A 20,894-nucleotide genomic window follows, 5' to 3' on the forward strand; every position below is an offset into this window, starting at 1 on the left:
GCTCCCAGGACTTTGGAAATGTGAAGCTGAGGACCTGTGACAATCACAGAACCTAAGTATTAACGACTATCCTGGTCAATCCATTCTCCAAGTTGCCTACCACATCTGTCAAGAATTGGCATTACTTTCGCTATTTTCCCTAGACTGAGAAAAAATTCTGCAAGAATTACCAAGATCACCTTACTTATCCCTTTCTTCCGGCCAGTTTCTCCTGTAAAACTGCCAGGTTCCACAGGAGCAGGCTGCCGCTACTGCTGGATTGGTGGCAAGAACTAGACTTTCTCCAGCCTGCTCTACTGCTCCTTCTTCATGAAAAATGTAACCGCGCGTTTGTGTGCCTGAGTAGCTGACACTACCTGCACTCAGAGAAAGCAACTGTCACTTCCATGTAAGGGAATTCTAGTACTTTCCCTGTAGTTCCAAAAAGAGATTGACTTGTGTGAAGCCACACGTCAAAAAAGGCTTGAGCCTTTTGGACTCACAGAATCTCCCAAATCTAGTTAAGAACAGTGCTCGCTTGCTCTACAGTCACTGCCTTAAAATCTCAAAAAAAGTGTTAGACAAACTGAAGTGCTCCCCACCCCCGTCACGGGTTCTTTTTTTCTTATCAAAAGGAAAAGTACCAGAGAAAGAAGTTTCTAGCAGATTAAGGAAACACTACAGCACAGCAAGCTACACAACAGCCTCAGTAGATTTTCTCTGTGTGCACATTTCTCTGTTCTCAGCAGTGAGAAAACCCGGCTATGTGAAATGAGGGCTTAGGGCTTAGAGAACCAGTACCATCTGAAGAGGGAGGATTAGCACCCACGCTGGAGAGATGCCCCGAGGTCACGCAGGATTTTCCCAGTTAACAACTCTGGCTTTGCAAGGAGCTTCAAGAAAACCCTTCATGGAAAAATAATAATTCTACTTTGTCTCATGCTTAATTTTTTAAAAGGTAAAAATGCTGCTCTTTTTCTCTTTACTAACCTCAGCTGACATCTTCCTTCTAGCAGTCTTGCTGCTCATACTTGTTTAAATGAAACTTGGTGATATGAAAATTTCTCGTTCTACACTCATTCTGCAGATGTATTTATTCATGTCTAATTATGCTTTTCTACATTCTCTCATATTGAAGGTGTTGTAGAACTTCAAAGACTTTCTAGGTATTCTTGAGTATACAGTGTTCTTTCAGTATTCTTGGGGAATTGATTCTAGGACATTGTGGGTGCCAAAATCTAAGACTATTCAAGTTTTTATGTAAAATGGCATAGTACTTACATATAACCTATGCCCACCTTCCTGTCAAGTCATGTTTTGGACTTTTCAGCCCTCTTGAAACTATTAAGACTTGATGACTCTTACAGATGACTAAACAGGTTTTACGTGGTAAGGTGGGTGTGAACCTTTTGGGGGCCAGGGCAGAATGTTATGATTTAGAGCTGGAACATCCCTCACAAGTGTCAGAGGTGGGATCACAGGGCGCTACACTCAACAGTGAGTTCATAGCTAAATGAACTGTTAGGAGGGATCCGGTTGGCAAAGATGTGTCACTGCAGATGTGTGTTTGGAGGTTGTATCAGCTCCTCCTTCTCCTCCTGCTTCCTGGCTGCACTAAAGTGAACAGCTTTCCTTTGGGATACCCTTCCACCATGTTTCTGCCTTGGCACCGGCCGGTCATGCGTGGACTGCATCCCCTGAACCATGAACCAAATTAATTTTCCTTTAAGTTGTGAGTGTCAAGGCTTCTGTCCCAACCATGGGAGAGTGACTAATCCAGTGACTTGCATTAGCTTGTAGTCTATTGCTGCAATTAACACACAAGTAACAGCTTGGCATAAAATTTAGGCTTTGATGCTTGACTTTTCTTTGCATTCACCGATATTCATTTTCTTCATAGTTTATATCACTTCTTCACTTTATTGTGTTTTGGATTCCGTGGACACAGCTACATAGAGTAAAAGTTTTTCTTAAATATCAGTGAGGTCTTATCCCCTAGCAGCTGTTGCGATATCAATATGATATATCATATCGTATATGTGATGTGATATATATGATGTCATATATATCAACATAAAAAGGTACTATATTCTTAAGAAAGCATGGATAACTATATTTATGCAAATACTATACCTATTTTCTAATGGACATTGAACACTACTTTGTATATGGCATAAATTTTTAATTTTTAATGTAATTCCATATGCACAAATCAATAGCCATAGTAAAGAAAGTGGAGGTAATAAGCAGGTAGCTTAATTTTCTAAAAAGCATTAGGAGTAAATGTGTTTTATAGAAAAGACAATGTAGGTAAATGTGTTCATGGAATGCATTTTTAAATGAAAACAAATTTTTTCAAGGTAAAGCATCACAAAGCCTCTGCTTCCAGCTTGGTAATCCTCCACAGTATTGTCTAAATTTCACAGTGATGCTAAAGTGTCTACCTTGAATTGTTACAGGTCTTAGATCATACTGACTGCTCTAGAGCCTTATTATTTGCTCATTAAGTAGAGACACTAGTGGGTGACTTCCAAGTTCTTGGACAAAGTAAACTGTTTAAGTGAGTAAGAGTCTTCTAAGGCCTCTATAGCGCTAAAAAGTGCTAATGAGTAGGGAATCCCATAAAATGCATAGACTGAGCTTGTAATTAGTATTCCATGGCGGCAGCTGCCCTGGTCCTCTGGGTACTTGCCGGAGGGTGAGTTGAGTTTGTCCTGGATGTGTGTTCGCTCATCCTACCTATCAAACCTCACCTAGGGTGGGTCCACTGGTGTTGTCCCATCTCCCTGAGAAGTGTCCCTGCCCATCCCCTTAGCACCTTGCACCTTCCTGATTTGATAGGTGATTTTTACTTTGTGCAACAGCAAATTTCCTCCTTGGGCTTTTTGTTTCTCATTTTGTCCAAGATATTTTTATTAGTGCCAGTCAATTTTACAAAACATTAGGTTTGAATCTGTACAGTATGGTTTGATCATACCCCTCCCTCTCTCTCCTCCCTCACCTGCCCCCCTTTCCTTCAGTGGCTCTTTCTTGTAGAATAGTCTTCCTTCTACCTTGCGGGCATCTTTCTTGGATGGCACAGAAATACGTGATTCCTGTCTTTCACTCAGCAGGACGTCCATTCCTTTTCTTATAACTGACAAAATTTTGTTCTTCATTACATTTGAATCACTCTCCATTGTGTGTATACACCATGTTTCCATTATCCATCCATCTTTTTTGCAGGGTGCTAGGCTGGTTCCATATCTTAATTCTTGTTAATTATGATGCAACAAACATGGCTATGCAGATGTTCCTATTGTATGTTGACTTAATTCCTTCAGGTGTAAACCAAGGAGTGGCTGCTAGCTGGATCAAATGCTAGCTCTATTTTTAGGTGGTTTTTTTTGAGAAATCTCCATACCGATTAACATAGCAACTGCAGTAATTTACATTCCCCCCACACCAACATCCTCACCAGCATTTATTGCTTTTGGTATGTTTGATGATTCCCATTCTCAGTAGGGTGAGATGAAAACTCAGTGTAGCTTTGATTTGTGTTTTCCTAATGGCGAAAGATGCTGAACACCATTTCATGTTCTTATTTCCTATTTGTACATCTCCTGAGAAGTATCTATTCAATTCATTTGCCCTTTTCTTGATAAAGCTATTAGATTTCTTTGGTGGTAAGTTTCTTTTTTAAATTCCTTATATATTCTGGATATTAATCCTCCATTGGAAGAGTAGTTAGCAAAGACTTTATCCAACCGATAGGCTTTCTCTTCACTTTATTACTTACTTCGCTAGCTGTGCAGAAACTTTTGAATTTGATCTAGACCTATTTGTTGATTCTCGCTATTATTTTCTATGCTACTAGCGTCCTATGCAAGATGTCTTTGCCTGTGCCAGTGGCTACAGGTGTTTCCTTTATGTTTTCTTTCAGCAGTTTCAAAGTTGCAGGTTGTATACCTAGGTCTTTGATCCATTTTGATTTGATTTTGTGCAGGGTGAGAGATAGATATCCAGTTTTAATCTTCTAAATATAGATACCCAATTTCCTCAGCACCACTTCTTAAATAGGCTGTCTTTTCTCCAGTGTACATTTTTTGACTCCTTTGTCCCAAATCAAACGGCTCCAGTTACAAGAGCTTGAGTCTGTGCCCTCTATTCTATTCTGTTCATCTGTGTATCTATTTTTTTGTGCCAATATCTTGCCACATCTTTGCTTCTGTGGTTTTATAGCACGATTTTAAATTTAGTACTGTGATGTCTTAACGCTTGTTCTTTTGGCTTAGGCTTGCTTTGGCTGTCCTGGGTCTTTTGTAGTTCCACTGAATTTAATTTTTTTTTTGAATTTTGATACAGATTGCATCGAATCTGTAGATTATTTTTGGTAATATGGCCATCTGAATAAAACTAATTCTCCGCATCCACGGATGTGAGAGGTCTTTGCATCTAGTGTCTGCTTTAATTCCTTTCTTCAGTGTTCTGTAATTTTCACTGTGGAAGGCTCTCATCCCTTCACTAAGCTATGGTGACTACCCATGATTTTCAGTTAACTTGTAGCTCATTAACTGATACAAATATTTTCTGATTCATAACTGCCACACCTTTAATCTATACTTACAATTAATATAGCCATAGCCCTTGTAACATGGGAAAGGAGTCACTGTAAATTGATAGAAAAAAGTCTAACCGGTAGCAGAAAAGGTCCTTTACCTTATTGAGAATTTCTCTGCAGAGCTGGCCTCCTTAGTGGCTACTGAACTCATTTGCAGAGCAAGGTCACCCATTCCCCCGTTCTCTCCTGGTTATTTGAATGGTGAGGTTCACAGCGTAATGAGAAAAACTCACATGTAGCCAATATCTTCATAGCCTTCCTGCCTCTGCTAAATTTTAGAACCTTTTCCCTGTCCCTGCCTTGGGATGAATTTGACATGGGCTTTTTACAGCTCCACAGTTATGAGGCCATCTTGCGTTCCCTGCCTCCCTTTGTCACTTTCTTCTCCCTGAAATTCTCATTTAAAATGTCCACAAAGTGATAGTAAGTCCTTTCTTAGTACAAGAAGCTAAAATATATACAAAATGTTAAGCAAGCCATTTGGCAAATTTTAAATAACTCTTTCAGTCCTGTATAGAAAAATTAATTGCACAGATATAAAGATAGGCTTTTTTATCATCTCCCCACTTTTCCCAAACCCCTTTCTACTCCAGACCTTTAGAAAGCAAAATAATGGTGAGAGAGAGAGAGAGAGAGAGAGAGAGAGAGAGAGAGAGAGACAGAGACAGAGACAGAGACAGACCAAGACCCGGCAGCTGGCACAGTATGAAAATTTCTGGAGATGTTACAAGTGGGCCCCAACATCATAAGGTTCTCAGGAAACAAAGCACTGATGAGATAGATTTGCTCTGAGGAGGTGCGGGGGAGGAACCCAGTTCCAAGGCCTGGGTGTCCTTATGTGGCCCTATTTGCTCATAAGTGGATGGCATCTTGCAGGCAGAAGGAGAAATGAGTAGGCATTACTGGCCTCAGGATGTATGGCACTTTTCAGTAACATTTTTCTGATAATATTGTTTGAGAAATGTGGTTTTCCAAACAGGACTATTAAAATTGAAAATATATTCTCCTTTGAGGTTTAATTATGAAAACTAAGACCATTTGGCAGCAGCACTTAAAATGATATTTTTACGGTGTACTCTTATCCGTACAAGAGACCAAAAAACAAAGGCGCATGAGAGCAATTGAACTCACATTAGTGTTAGAAGGGTCAGATGCAGTTATGCATATCTGAAACTAAGCAGAATTTGCAGTAGAATGAAATAACCATTTGAAATCTTTATAAATCTTAAATACATCCTTTAAATACAAAACAAACCCTAGATACTCAACACTTCCATATTAATATCAAGGCTTATGCTTTTTATTTGTTTAAATAAGAAGAAGACTGGGGCTGGGGATTTAGCTCAGCGGCAAAAGCGCCTGCCTGGCAAGCGCAAGGTCGTGAGTTCGGTTCCCGGTACCGGAGAAAAACCAAAAAAAAAAAAAAAAAAAAAAAAAAGAAGAAGACTATTTTTCTTAATCCGGATAAATGAAATATCTAAGCCCAGAGAGTTTCACACAATATGAAGCATCTGTAGTACCTGTTGCCATGGATACATATCATCTCAGATAAAACTAAAAATGGCCCAAGCATCCTGGGAGACTGCATGTTGCTACTGACCAGTACTTATATGCTGTTTATAAGTTTTGCTAGACCTTCATATTTATGATTTGGTTTTATATAAAATTCCACCAAGTAACTACAGAATTATATCATTTCTCAATTAAAGCTAAGTTTTGTTGTCTAGAATTTATAAACTTCACCACAACAACCTTGTAAGCTTACAATTTTTGCTGAACTACTTTCATCATGTTCTCATTTTGCTCCTAGATTGGTGGCTTTAGTGTATTTGTTTAATAAATAACTTTTTTTTTTTTTTTTTTTGTCTTTTTGAGACAGGGTCTCGCTATGCAGTTCAGGCTGGACTTGAGCTCATTTTGTAGGCCAGGCTGGTCTCGAACTTACAGCAATCCTCCTGCCTCAGCCTCCTGAGTGCTGGGATTACAGGTGTGCACCACCATGCCCGGCTTAACTTTTTTTTCAAGTGAGATAACATCTTCCTAATGTTTAAGTGCTAAGCATAAGATTTAATACAATGGTCCAGAGAATCAATAGTTGGCCCTCAATAAAGTTCTGTTTACAGCAACTTAGGTAAGTTGCTGTGCCTCTAAGCCTGTGTTGTATAATAAATAAGACAGGGAAAAGAATCCACCTAACTCTGAAATTTTTTGTGAGCATTAAATGAGGTAACCTATGTAAGTGTTTGCCTCAGCCCCTGGCTCAGAGTGAAATTAAGTGACCATTGGCTGTTAGTGTGTGGGAAGAACTAGTCCAGTCAGTGCTGTAACACTTTAAGGTCAGCTAAGTAACAAGGGAAGGAAATTCACCAGGGGTTGTACACATGAAATATTGAGTCAGCTCTGGAAATAGAGATGACTATGTTTATTGCTTTCAATATTAGTCATCTGACTCCAGTATTTTCACACCAAAAATCAGTTAGTTTGGACTGATTAAGGACTCATTTTCACCAAGATGTTTGAGGAAACTTTGCTAGAGGTGCCATTTTTAGGCTGACTTCCTTTTTTCCTAATATTTTTGTGATCCCTGGGACAACCACCAGGGGCGCTATAAGTCGTAGTGTTAATGTAGCTGATGCCGTGGAGAACGCAGAGCAAAAGGTAAAGGGCAGAATTTCACCTGATTCTGCCTCATGGGGATTTAGCTTCTCTAGTGTTCGTTTCGTGTACCTGTCAATGGAAAGAATATCGTGCTTGCCAGCTGTGACAAGAAGATGCAAAGGCTGGACAGCTCCTGGTAAATAGAAAGCTATTTACTGAGAAAGCTAGATTTCTTAGAATTTTCTTTATTCCTCCCTTCTTCCTCTCATTTCACCCTAAGAATATTTGTAACTCACTTTCGGTAATCTCCAACTGCAATTCAATTGTAGAAGCAAACAGGGAAAATCTGATCGCAATCCTTCTGTACTTTATGAGTGGCCATAGCAGATTCTGATTTACTAACCCTTTTCTCTTCGCCATTATCCTAAAGGATCGCTTACTTCTTTCCTTAAGAGTGAATCCTGCTGGCTTTTTATACAGATATAATGTGAACATATGTCAAAGATTGTACTGAAATCATTACACTTATGAGACAATACGATGGTCATATCAGTCTGAAGAGTATTCAAGAACCTAACAAGTTAGGAGAGGCTTAATAAAGGAAGGTTGAGACAGCTGAATGTGGTATGATACTGGTTATATAGCCAGCTATAATTTTCGAGTTTACTTGTCCCACCGTAATGAAATTATTTGCACTTACACCAGAAAAAAATTTAAAATTAACCTCTGTTCTGTTGGAGTTATAAAATAGCCCATTTATTATAAAATTAATCAAAGTGTAAATCTGGCATGGAGACAATAGATTTGTAAAACCCCATGGCTTTGACTTCAGCTATCCTTTCTGGAAGAGTATATAAATATGTTGATTTATCTCTACTACGGAACCTTCCAAATAGAAATAGTTATCATTCAATTCAAATTGAAATTTTAAGATGGAATGTATCTTTTTCCTTTGGCCTTTTGAACATATTTGAAAATTATAGCCAATGGTTGATATAAAGTTCAGATACTACCAGTTTCCCTGCATAAAACCAACAAGGCTTCATTCTTCTCGAAGGGCTGCCGAAACTATGGAGGGTGCAAGCAAAAAGGCTCTCACAGAGTGCATGCAATGTATGCCATTTAAACATTCAATGTGCTTCGTGTTTATTCTTCAGTTTATTTGGTATTTTAGGGACTAATGGCCAGAGATAAAAGGGAACCCCTTTTTATTATGTGGACCCCAAGTAACTAATGAGAAATCAGGAGGTTATTGTTTCATACTTCCCAGACTTAAAAATGAGTCAAAAAGTTTCTCAGTTCCTGAGGACATTTAGTAATATTCTGAAAATTCCTTGTGGCTCTTTGGCTGCTGCAAAAGCAGTTTCTTACTTTGGCTTCAAAAGTCTGTTTAATGAAGGCTGCTGTGCTACCGGGTTCTTGGACAAAGAAAGTCTTGCGTTTGTTCACATCTGAGCACTGCTTTCCAGAGGCGAGGTGTCATATGCTATACTAATGACGGAGACAGTGGACATGATTACATTGGCATCCATGGGGTTTATTTTTGTTTGTTTACTACTTGGGAAATTAAAAAGTGCCTCTTTTCTAAAAGTGAGTAATAAAGTAGAATGTATTTTTTTTTACAGAGAAAAGGATCAAATTCCTATGTAAATTTTATACTTTTGTTAGCATCTTGATGTATACATATAAGTAATAATAATCATTATTATTTTGCATAACATGGCCAAGATCTGATGGCCTATGGACCCATGAAAATATTTGAAAACTTTGTCTCTACTGAAATTCTTCTCAGTTTTTATCAGAAATTGTATTTTATCTTGGTTTTTATCTTAAACTGCATTCAAAAATGAATTGTTTCATTTTTCAAGTGTGCAGGGTGATTTTTTTTTTTTTTTTTTCTCTCCGGTACCGGGAACCAAACTCACGACCTTGCACTTGTCAGGCAGGTGCTTTTGCTGCTGAGCTAAATCCCCAGCCCCCTAGATTGTTAATGTTATGGTAGCGTATACAACAGAAACATGTACTATCTTATTTGGAGAAGGGAAACTAAGTATTCTAGGAGGTTAAGAATGAATTCTGAGCCTGGAAGAAGCATGTGAAAGTCAGAATCTGATCCTGAGGCCTGGGGAGAAGCCAGGAGGGTGAGCAGGTATCTGCTGGTGTAGGGCTCTTATTCTGTAGGCAGAAGTTTGACCTTTATTCTAAAAGAAATTGGGGAAATTTAGTGGTATTAGGCAGGATATTGCATTTTAAACTATTGCTCTGCTCACATGGATTAGATTAGAATGGGAAATGGAGTAGAAAAGGACAAATTTGGTTGTGGGGACACAAACCAAAGTGACACCTTCATGGTTCCCGCAACAGCTCAGGTGCTGTCCTTTGGCAGACCTGAAGTACTGTAGGTAAACAGGGTGAGGGGTTTAACTTGCGCTTACGATAACTAATATTTGTTGATTAGCTCAGTATTTAAGATGAGGAGGAGGCCGATATGAAGAATCTTTGGTTTTGAATTGAAGAACAAACTTGATTATGTTCTACTTACTGAGATATATAAGAGCAGAGGAGCAAATTTGGGAAGATCATGGAATCTTTTCTATATATTTTGAGATTGATTTGCTTGGAATAAGATCCAGCCCAAAACAGGGCCAATTACATATTTTCCAGGGCCAAGAGCAAAATGAAAACATGGGGAGCCTTGTTCAAAAGTCACTGAGATTTTCCAGAGGGTGAACACAAAGTAGGGAAGCAAGCCCAGGGCCGGGCCAGGTCCCTCCTGCCTGAGACCAGTGGGGAGCGGAACAGCGTAAAGAGATGCCTGAGCTCAGGTATTAACTGGGGAGTTCCCGGCAGAATGGAACGGAGTGAATGGCTCAAGGAGAGAATGTACAAGGAAGAAGAAAGACAGCCGTGGGTTAAGCTCTGAAAGAGTTATGATCGCAAATTTGAAGGTTAAGGGAAAAGTAAGTAAGAACATAACCCAGAGAGAATTTGCCCTATTTAGAAGAAAAATCAGACAGATCTGCAGGTGATAGGGAAGTCAAAGGAAGCTATGTTCTAAGAAAAGGGCAGTTATCACCTCTGCCAGTGTGCTGGAAAGACAGAGACAAAGGGCATTTCTTGGATTCGGTGGTAGTGAGGGCTCTGGTGATCTTACGAAGATTATTTTCCACGGTGTTATTGAGGATGGGAATAAAACATCAGGACCAAGGATGGAATTAGAAGTGTGAAAGATAGAAAATAAAATATTTAATAAGTCTCTGTGATGGGGAGGAGGGAATACAGTGGATGGAAGATGATACAGTGTTGCAGAAAATGTTTTTTTCATGTTACAGAGACTTAACTATGTAAGTCTGTGTGATAGTTATCTATGGATCTGTCTGCCTGCTTGTCTGTCTGTCTATCACAAGATGAGAGAGAAACAGAAGAACTGGACTAAGTGAAGACAAATCCCTTTTGTTATAACACAAGAGATAGAGGTAGAAGTACATATGCTTTTATAGAGTGAGAACCTACCAAGAGCTTATGTTTTCTTTGTCAAGTTATAATGTCGGTCAAAATTAAAAGACAAGGGGCTGGGAATTTAGCTCAGCGGCACATCACCTGCCTGGCATGCGCAACATCGTGAGTTCGATTTCTGGTACAGGAAGAAAAAAAAACAAAAAACAAAAAATTAAAAGACAAGTGGTAACAGTGAAATTAAGGAATGTCTGGTAAAAAATAGTTGTGCATGAATGAATGTAAGATAATTATAAACACTAGTAAAATTTAGATGACTTTTTATATGTGCTTTAGGAGAAAGTAATATTAAAAACAATAGTTAATTTCACAATAATTTTAGACTTGTGGAAACTTTGGGAAAACAGTACAGAGTTTCCAGATACTCCAGAGCCAGTTTCTACTCTTATCAGTATCTTATATTAGTAAGATGGCAACACTTGGTACAACTGGTTCTGGTACTAGGGAATGAGCCCGGGTCTTTCTACGGAGCTACAACCAGCCGTTTGTTTATTTAGTTATTTGGTCTCAGAAAATCACCAAGTTGCCCAGGCTGTGCTTAAACTTGTGACCATTCTGCCTCGGCCTTCAGGAGTGCTGGGACTATAGGCTTTGTCACTATGTGGGCCGCATCCATCTGCTTGTTTTTCTCTGACATCTTTTCCTTCCCAGGTACTTAACTATACTCCATCGCATTTCTTTAGGCTCCTCTTGACCATGACAGGATTTTAGTCTGTCTTTCTTTTTGACAAATTTGCTTTGAGGAAAAGTAGGTAATTGTTGAAGTGACCAAGGAGACTGACAAGAACAGAAAAGAAAACGACAGCATTAATATTTAGGCTGAAGGAAACAAAACAAAGCCAACTGAAACACAACCGGCAGCAATCGTCCAATCACCTCTTCCCTGAGTATCCCTTGCTTCGGTGCTGAGGCCTAACATGTTAGTAATCTAAATAACTCCTTATTTTTTCTCTTCATCATGACGTTGGAGGATTTTCCTTTTGTTTTTCTTTTCTTTTTTTCCCCATTGGCAGTTTTTATTAAAATACATAGTAGGTATCAGCATTCTGCAAAAGCCATCCTGTCATTATAAGTAAGAAGCAGCTGGATTTCTGTGACAAATCTCCCTGCCTTTGTTGTCAGCTCTTGTCATAATAAGAATAAAAGCAAGATAGCATAACCTTTCTTCTCCTTTTCTATTTTTAAATGAAAGACTCACTATTTTCAAATGATATCTATCCAACAATCTGTGTATGAGAATAAAAATTCATGTTTGACTTACTGAGAAAAAAAATATTCCCAAGGCTAGGTTGCTAAAATTTTGCATTTTGGTTAAACTATGATACTGCATCATAGAGACACAGCTTATGAGAAAGAACTGTAAGTTTGTAATTTTACATAAATTTTATGTGATTCATCTACAGGATATGATGAATAGAGCCAGTGGCCAAGATGGTTTTATAAGCGTAACCTTTCTAGAAAGAACAGAATTGTGAGGCTACAAGCAGGCAGATATGAGTTTAATTAGTTTTATAAGGAAAAGAGACAAATTACACCTTTCTTAAGAAGCTTTATATAAAAATCATGATGGAAGAAGCAAAGGACATGAGGATCTGCTTTATGTCAACTATAGTAGAAGTGATAGAAGAGGAGTGTAGGTATCTTGTGCTGAAAAAATTGAAGGGCAAAAGAATATGCCATTCCAAATGATGCCACTTTGATAAAATAATTATTTTGAGCTGAAGCAATTGGAAAGAAGCAGAGAGAAGAAAAGTTCTCTGTCTTCTTCCATTTACTTACAAGTAAGACATGAATTCACAAAGGTGTTTCTCTGCCTCTTCACTAGGAAGGACGGAAGTTAGTAATGAGAGGTGGACTTTGAATCATCGGGACCTTCACCTGGAGGCAGCCCCAGAAGACTCCGCAGAGCGAACCGTACTCACCGCTCTAGGTCTACTCCGTCAGATTCTCATACACTTGCCTTTCCACAATAGGGACTCCCAACCCTTTTTCCTTTTCCGTCACTCCCCTAATTAAAAATAATTACTATTTTTTGAAGATTTTATGTGCGAAAAAGTTGTAAGTCAACTCTTTGAAAGTTATTCTTTCCCTGAGTAATATACATGTTAATAAACTCATGTTTGTTTGTTTTTTTCTTGTTAATCTGTCTGTTGTTACAGGAGTCCCAGCTGAAAACTCCGACGTAAATTACTTTTCCTCTCCGACAGCCTAATGGGTAACAACGATATAAACATCTGTAGGATTCTTGTTTCATAATAAAGGCATTATTTCAAAATTATTTGCCAACTCCATTTTATCAGTACACCCATCTCACACTCTTCTGAAGACTGGTTGGGTATCAAATTACTCAATTAACAAACACTTTGCTAATCTGATAAACGAAAGTGGAGTCTCAGGTTTCAGTTCTGAGTAAGATGAAGTAAACAAGTTTCCTTCCTTTCTTTCTCCCTTGACCACAGCTATATTACCTGTACAGAATGGATTGGAAGTCTATGTGAAGAGTCTGAAAAGAGTAGCATCAGACAAAGGAACGATGCCAGAATCTGAAGCACCAGGTTGCATTTACCATTTTCTTTTCCTCTATTGTTGCCCAGTTTGTACATACCTTGAAACTGAAGTAACACTGTTAGGTGCATAGAGAGAACTCCAGGAGAAACCCTCTAGTTCTGGTCCTAGGAATTGGAAAAGAAATTCCTAGCAAGAATATGGAAATCTCCCCTTGTGTTCTACCTTCTTTTTCTGCATTCTGTCATGCCCCAGTGCCCCCACAATCATGAAAAATACAGTAAAGCCCCAAGTAAAGTAAAGTAAAATAAAACATACTAAAACCCCAAATTTCGGATTAAAGTATGGAAAAAAGGTATCCCAATGAAAAAGAAAGTAACAGAGATCACAGAAAGGCATAAAAGGGTTTAGAAAATTAATTCTTTGACGTTCTTTTTAAACTTCAGGGTTCAACCTGGAGACACACATCCACAGATCGCCTCCTCTCGGTATAACTTTCTGAGAACCGAGTGATGGGTAGAATACCTCTGGGTGCCAATGGCTTCTAAGCTGCACCAAGGGGACACACCTAAAGAATTCTGCAAAGACTTTGAAAATTGAGATGACATTGGAAGGAGGATCCAGAGAAGACACGCTAGAACCTGTAGCCTGAATTTAGTCACTTGCCCATGGAATAAAAAAAATCTCAATATTTTCCATAGGATTTAAATTAGACACAGAATTTTGTGACATAATATTAAAACTTCCCAGAATACAATTCAGAACTATTCAGAATACAAAGAACCATGAATATTTCAACTTATACAAAAAAATGCAACACTTATCAAATCCTAGCTACACTACTTTTTATCTGTGACCACAAAGCAGTTACATAACCCACTATTTCTACGTTGATTGTAGGGAAAGTGGAAATAATAGAACATATCCTCAAGTTATCATGCTATCATATACAATATTAGAAAAGCTGTGTTCACTATTCATTAAATTGTATACCTTAAATATGTGGCATTTGTTGTATGTCAATTATACCTAAATAAAGTTATAAAATAATGAAACATGATTGTACTTTTATTTATAGTAATTAACATATATCAAATTTTGAGTTTCTCTTTTAATAATAGTGACAGGTAACATAATGTTATAAAAACTGGTACTCAATCTATAGTAAAGCTTTAAGCAAATGTGCTGTGATAGTTGGGCCCAAATGTTATGCCCAAGACATTGTGCTGAAAGACTGATTACCAGCTCATGGGATCTGAGGAGTTAAATAGATCATGAGGGCTCTCATGTCATCAGGTGGATAATCTCCACTGTTAAATTTATTCCTAAGTATAGCATTTTTTATAGTTATTTTAGTTGAGTGTATTGTTTTGTATTCTTTTTCAGAATAGTTGATGTTAGTGTATAGAAATGCTACTGATTTTTTATATGTTGATTTTGTATTCTGCAGTTTTGCTACATATATGTATTGTCTTAGCAGGGTTTTCTTGATGGAATCTTTAGAGCTTTCTCTATGTAACATCATGGTATCATTACACGGTGACAATTTCTCTTCTTTTCCTACTGAGGCTTTTTAGTTTTTTGTTTTTGTGCCTGACTGATACAGCAAGAACTCCTTTTAGTAGAAGTGGTTAGCGTGGGGCATTCCTGTTTTCTTCTGGATCTTAGATGAGATGGTTTCAAGTGTGTACTTTGAGTATAACACTAGCTGCTGACTTGTCAGCTCTAGCCTTTATATAGGATTTTGATACTGAGGTACAGTACTTTTATACCTAGTTTATTTTATTTTTGTCATTAAAGGATTTTTTTTTTTTTTTTGGTTTTTCTCCGGTACCAGGAACCGAACTCATGACCTTGAGCTTGCCAGGCAGGCGCTTTGCCACTGAGCTAAATCCCCAGCCCCAGGATTTTTGAATATTGACAAGTATTATCAGCATGTATTGCAATGATTGTCTTGTTTTTCATCAGCACTGATTTGCTTACGTTGAATCATCATTGTATTCCAGGGATACATCCCACTTGGTCACGGTGAAGGATCCTTTTATGTGTGGTTGAATTTGGTTTCCTAGTATTTTGCTGAGGATTTTTACATGTATGTTCTTTAAGGTTATTGGCCTTGTCTGGCTTTGGTACCAGGGTAATATTTGCTTTATTGGTTTGAAAGTATTCCCTCTTCAGTTTTCTGGAAGAATTTTTAAAGAATTTGTATCAGTTATTACATGTTTGTTACAATTTAGCAGTGAAGGCATCAAATAGGTATTTCTTTAATGAAAGCCTTTTTTAATAACTGTTTCAACCTCCTTACTCATTATTGTTCTGTTCAAATTATCCATTTGGCACAGCGGTGCAAGCCTGTAATCCTAGCACTTGGAGGCTGAGGCAGGAGGCTCATCAGGAGTTTGAGGTCAATGTGATATACATAGTGAGTTCAAAGCCAACCTGGACTACATAACAAGACCCTGTCTCCAAAAACCAAAATGAATGGATGAATAAGTAAATAAATTTTCCATTTCTTCATGAGTCATGCTTCATAGGTTATATGTGTCTAGGAATTGAGGCATTTCCCCTGAATTATTTAACGTGGGACAATTATTGTTCATAATATTCACTTATGAACCTTTCTATTTCTGTGCTGTCAGGTACAATGCCTCCTAATTTTACTTCTGATTTTTTTAGTTGATTCTTCCCTCTTTTTCTTAGTCTAGCTGAAGTTTTCACTATTTTATCTTTTCAAAAAATCAGACTATCTTTTGTAATAGTTTTGCAGTTTTTATTTCCTTTATTTCTGCACTGACCTTTATGATTTCTTATGCTAATATTGGGCTTACTTCATTGCTTTTCTGTTTGCTTGAGCCATAATGTGAAGTCACTTATTTGGAATCTTCTGTTTTGATGGTCATTTGTCTCTATAAACTTTCCTCTTAGAACTGTCTTTGCTAATACACAAAAATTTTAGCATGTTCTATTTTCATTTATCTGAAGACTTTTTAAAATTTCATTTTAATCCCTTCACTGAACTCTCAGTTGTTCAAACATATTCTATTTATTTGTGGATTTTCTGAAATTCCTTCTTTTATTGACTTATATAGTTATATAACATTGTGGTTACAAAAGATACTTTTTAAAAATATCACTTATTTTAAACTGGCTGAAGCTTTTGTCCTATCATATGACTTGTGCTGGGAGATGTTCTTTGAATATTTAAGAAAAATGTGTATTTTATTGCTGTTAAATGGAAACTTCTGTGTATATGCTAGGTTTATTCTTTCCTTCTGCATTTTTTTAACTTGGGGAATTTAACCAATTTACATTCAAGGCAATTATTTATAGGGCTTTCAACTGCAATTTTGATTGCTTGCTGGCTGTTTTGTAGGTTCTTTTTTTGTAGTTCAGTGGTTTTCTAGGTTCAGTGGTTTGCTGGTGATATGCTTTGAATTCTTTATAAGGTTGATTCTTTTCTCACTTTTTAAATTCCTACTTTGTTAAGTTTTTTTTTTTTTAACATGAAAGGGTACTGGATTTTAAAGTGATTTTTCTATATTTAATGAGAAGATCATGTTTTTTTCTTTTGATTTTTAAACTGTTCTAATTACATTGATTGATACTAAAGATCAATCAACCTTGTATTCCTGAGATAAATCACACTTGACCAAATGTGTTTAACCTTTTTGTATATTGTGAAGTTTAGTTTTGCAATATGTTGTTTAAGGTTTTTGTATCTGTTTTACTTTTTTCTGTGGGAATATATACTTTAAAATTTTTCTCATATATATATGCATTACAACATTTGCTAACACTGGTAAGAGCTCTGAAATTAGTTTAAAATTAAACTAAGACTGGATATCTTACCTGACCAGCAGGACAGTCTTTTTCCCAAAACTCCCACTCCCTAAACCTGCCAGTGGTGGCGGTTTTGGGTGCGGCCACCTCAGTCCCTCTGCACCTTGAACTTGTCCTTTTCCCTGTGGATAGCACGGACGGTGATCTGGGGGTTCAAATCACTGTCCACTGCTGCACCTTCTCCCTCCCGCACAGGAAGTGGGTGAGTCCCTCTAAAGACGCAGCTGGCACCGTGGCCTCCCATTGGTGGACTTCTCCTTAGCCCAGGCAAGTTTCTCCTGAATGCAAGTGTTGCTGGGCTCCAGAGTGTGCCAACTTGAGGCTGTCGGTGGTGTACTCACGGCCACCGCAGACTCTCTCGCGTCTGGAGGGAGCCGACCTGAGACCCGGAGCAGTGCTTCCTCCATCTCATGTACAGTCTCTTAGAAGAGCTGCCCACAGCCAGCCACAAACAGGGTGTCACGCGTGGACACAGCAGGGGGCTCTGCAACCCTGGGCTTGCCCCCAAAATAACAGATGTGTCCTGAAATATGGCCTGGTATCCACAGGACTTTGATGTCAACAGACCCCCCTGCAGTGTAGATAGGTGTGTGACTCCGTGAGTCTAGGCCTGGATTCGGTCATTGCCACTGCACACCTGTAGCCCTGGCTCCAGCCTGACCAGCTTCTTGTTCCCCCCAGCACGGCACCAGTGGTGGTGGGTGGTGAGCACTGCGGTCGGCTTCACACCATGCTGCCTCACCATTTCTACCGCCTTCTGCGGTTGCACTGGCTCCAGGACAGCAGACTCCTGGATACCCTCACTGAGGAACAGATAGGCGTAGCTGTCAGCCAGGGCAGGTAGTAGTTTGATCTTCATGGCACCTTACTGCAGTCACGCTCTTCCTTAAATCTGAGTGATGCAGGGGATTCCTAGCAGGGCTGGGCCTTACCAGGCAAAGCTGGGGGCTCCCTGGTGTGGGAGGCCAGGCCTGCATGGACCTTCTGCCTGGCCCCGGATGCAAAGGCCTGTAGTTCTGGGGACCTCAACAAGCGGGCTCTTTCCTCAGCAAGGGTGTGTCACCCACTCCAGAACCAAAAGCGCTGGGCTTAGGCTTGACAGCTCTGGGCACCGTGACTCGCTGTCACCACAGAGACTGCGGGAGGCGGGGCCGGGTGCCCACATGTCCACCGACCCCTCCACTGTCCTGCTCTGTCAGTCAGGGGTATTAATATGTAATTTTCCTTCTAATCATTTTTTGTTCTGTTTTGATATAAGAAAAGTGCTGGCTTCATAAAGTAAACTGCATAGCATTCCCTTCTCTTAAAGTTTGAGGAAATTATTCTACAGATTTGATACTATTTTTCCCTAATGTAACTAGTGGGAGTATTCACCGGGGTAGCAAATCAAGTCCTGGCATTTGTCTTTCTAAGAATATGTCAACTACATCTAAGTTGTCTAATTCATCGACATAAATTTCTTTCAAATATTTTATTACCAACCTTTTAATATCTGTGGAATTGCTGATGATTTAATCTCTATGAGTCCTGATGTTAGGTATTTATATTTTCCCTCTCATCAGATTTATTGATTTTCTTAAACATTTTTGAATTAATTTCCTCCTTTTTAGCTACATTGTAATTGATTTTCATCTTTGTTACAATGTAACCAATGTATTATTTCTATTTATTATTCCTTTTTCTGCTTAGCGTAGGTTTAAATTATTCTAGTTTTAAGATGGAAGTTGAGATCATTGATTTGAGACTATTCTTTTTCTCTAACAGCACTTTTTTCCTGAGTATCAGTCAAGAAATTTTGATATAATGGTGTTTATCTTTAATCAGGTAAATGAAATAATCTATGAGTCAAATAAAATATTCATAGGAAAATTAAAAATATTTTGCTTACTTTATTTACTGTATTGATGCTTTCCAAATAGTTGTAGTTCCTAGGGACATTTCTATTATGTTTCTCTAATTCAGTTCGATTGTGGTCAGAAAATGTCTTATACATAAATTGAATCCATCTACATTTAGTGAGGCTTGTGTTCTGGCCTATATCTTGGCATACATATATATAGTCACTGATTTAATTTTATTTCTTTTTTTCCCCCTGTAGATACTTGTACCATTTTGGATGGTTTCTGTTGACTTGTCTTCAAATTTTCTCTTCTTCTGTAACATCTCATCTGGTGTTAATCAATTTGGGCGTAATTTTTAAAAATCAGAGACTACTTTGTAGTTTCAATATCTAGAAATCCTAATTTGAGTGCTTGTGTATTTTCTGTCTATATTTATCACTTTGGGCCTCTTGAAAGGGCTGTATCTGTTTCAATGCCTTTGTCTACTAATTCTAATATATGTGTCATCCTGGGTCAGTTTTGATTGGCTCATTTTTTCTCCCATTATAGGCTTTGAATGCCTGTTCATCTTTGATTAAATGCTTGACATTGTGAAATTCACTTTTTGAGGGGTTTCTAGATTTATTGTTCCCAAAATATTCTTAAATTTTTAGATTCAAAGCTGGATCTGCTAAGGGAGGATCTTTGTGAACTGGTCACTTACTCTCTCATGAATTTTGAGCTTTTCTTATGTGGTTGGCAAAACCAGATATTCTTCTAGGCTCTGTGTGAGGAGGCCCTAAAACCTCTAAACTTCTTAGATAGCTGTTTCCACAAACTTGTTCATTTCCACATGTCAGCCAATCAGCACTGTCGTGAATACCCAGGTGGAACCTCTGTAAATCTGTAGTGTTCTCTTTTCTACAGGTCTCTCCTCTCGATTACTCTGGGATTTTTTGTTTGTTTGTTTGTTTCGTTTTTTTCTGGTACCAGGAATCAAACTCATGACCTCACACTTGCCAGGCAGGTGCTGTGCCACTAAGCTATATATCCCTGGCCCTACTCTGAGTTTTAAAACATTTTGGCCTTGGTCCTCCTACACTTACTCTGGAAGTCTGCTGGGCTCTGCCTCAGTTCTTCCTCACTCTTCCAGGGCCGACCCCTTCTCCCTTGCAGTAAGCTGTAGCAGTCACGGGGCATACTCTATTTTTTCCCCAATCACTGCTTTTTGTTCCCTAATGCTCAGTATCATGAAAACCACTTGTTTATATATTCCTCTTTTTACCTTCATCTCCGTCTCTCTCTGCCTCTGTCTGTCTGTTCCTCTCTGTCTCTGTTTATCTCTCACTCACTGGTTTGTTTTCATGAAGGAGGACAAATTCAGACTCTGATGTTCTACCCTAGTCATAACTGGAAGTTTATTTTTAAGCAAACAGGACTTTTAAATAATTTAAGGAAGGGAAATGGGTTAAACACCTTGAGTTAAAATAGACTTTATGTGGAGTGCCATTGTAAATAATAAATGTGGTCAGGGAATGGCCTCATAAAAGGGTCAGAAGGTTTACTGCTAATGAACTAAACAGTGTTAATGTTTGTGTGGAGGCTGAGAGAGTGGCATAAATGTAATTACTTGGTTGGACTAGTTTATAAATAACATGAAGGAATTAGGCTAAACGGCCACTTAATACTTTCCAATGTTTTCACCAATAAATTTTGTTCTTTATTATGATCCGGTTTAGCTCAATAGTTTTAGTATCTCATTATTTAAAAAAATATTTATAATAAGCACTAGAGGATATAAGGGCTATTTCCTCACTGAACATTACTAATCAACACTGATATTTACTAATTATCAATCATATCAGATTTCTCATGTCTATGTGTTGAACACATACAGTACTTAAAATGGCCATTTCAAAAATCAGCATTCTTGTTTTGAGGTCCTGTATCATTTTTGTTGTTTTTGTGTTGTTTTGATTTTGTCTTCATTGTTGTTTTGTTAGTTTTTTAAATTTTTAAAATAAAAAAACTCAAAA

The 20,894-nt window shown here is 38.2% G+C and overlaps 1 long non-coding RNA gene and 1 pseudogene across 2 annotated transcripts; one reads left to right on the plus strand and one right to left on the minus strand.

The window, feature by feature from the left end:
- Positions 1–671: 671 nt before the first annotated feature.
- Positions 672–14,235, plus strand: LOC102021064. 2 transcript variants are annotated; one of them, XR_259044.1, is made up of 5 exons: positions 672–937; positions 12,519–12,623; positions 12,853–12,908; positions 13,153–13,248; positions 13,645–14,235. It is a non-coding gene; the product is annotated as an uncharacterized LOC102021064 (long non-coding RNA). The 2 variants fall into 2 exon arrangements; XR_001236468.1 differs by lacking the exons at positions 13,153–13,248; positions 13,645–14,235 and having other exon boundaries at positions 12,853–12,971.
- A 3,015-nt stretch (positions 14,236–17,250) lies between these two features.
- On the minus strand, positions 17,251–17,897 carry LOC102016966 (annotated as a pseudogene).
- Positions 17,898–20,894: the final 2,997 nt, after the last annotated feature.

The sequence above is a fragment of the Chinchilla lanigera genome, unplaced genomic scaffold (assembly GCF_000276665.1).
Source record: "Chinchilla lanigera isolate Chin_1 unplaced genomic scaffold, ChiLan1.0 scaffold00001, whole genome shotgun sequence".
NCBI lineage: Eukaryota > Metazoa > Chordata > Mammalia > Rodentia > Chinchillidae > Chinchilla > Chinchilla lanigera.